This window comes from Molossus molossus, unplaced genomic scaffold, assembly GCF_014108415.1.
Source record: "Molossus molossus isolate mMolMol1 unplaced genomic scaffold, mMolMol1.p scaffold_m16_p_3, whole genome shotgun sequence".
NCBI lineage: Eukaryota > Metazoa > Chordata > Mammalia > Chiroptera > Molossidae > Molossus > Molossus molossus.
The window spans coordinates 34,588,603-34,589,278 of record NW_023425366.1 but is presented as its reverse complement, the minus strand read 5'-3'; the positions used below and the strand labels follow the sequence as shown (position 1 = coordinate 34,589,278).

Genomic DNA, 676 nt, shown 5'->3' with positions numbered 1-676 from the left:
TATATTTTCCCATACAGCAGGTTTCCTTTTTATTTTGTGATGCTTTCTTTTGCTGTGCAGAAGCTCTTTAGTTTGATGTAGTCCCATTTGTTAATTTTTTCCTTTGTTTTCCTTGCCCTAGGCGATGTATTGGTAAAAGTACTGCTATATGAGATGTTTAAGATTTTACTGCCTATGTTTTCTTTTCTAGGATTTTTATGGCTTTTCAACTTACATTTAAATCTTTTATCCATTTTGAGTTTATTCTTGTGTATGGCATAAGTTGGTGGAAAAAATATGGAATGCTTCACAAATTTGCGTGTCATCCTTGCACAGGGAACCATGCTAATCTCTGTATGATTCCAATTTTAGTGTACTTGCTGCCAAAGTGAGCACTATCAACAAGATTTTTGAAAAGTAGAAATAATTTTTTATCAGACTTGTACTTTAATTTTTTAGGTCTTTGCTGCTGAATATGTTTAATAAAAAAGGTAAAATAAAATAAACAAATAATTTCAGATCTTTACAATCTACTAGGAAGCTGTAGATGACCATTCCAATGCTCAGAGTCACACAGTTCTGCCTCTATTTCTTGCACCTGCTTTGAGATTTCCATGTTTACCAGGTTGGTAGCCCATGATAGCGAGCATCCTGCAGGCTTCAGCAAGCATGTAACAAACTGGTCAGTCAATCAATA

The 676-nt window shown here is 34.3% G+C and overlaps 1 non-coding gene across 1 annotated transcript; it reads right to left on the bottom strand.

The window, feature by feature from the left end:
* Positions 1-270: 270 nt before the first annotated feature.
* Positions 271-375, bottom strand: LOC118642978. Its single transcript, XR_004961885.1, has one exon. It is a non-coding gene; the product is annotated as a U6 spliceosomal RNA (small nuclear RNA).
* Between the last annotated feature and the right edge of the window lie 301 nt (positions 376-676).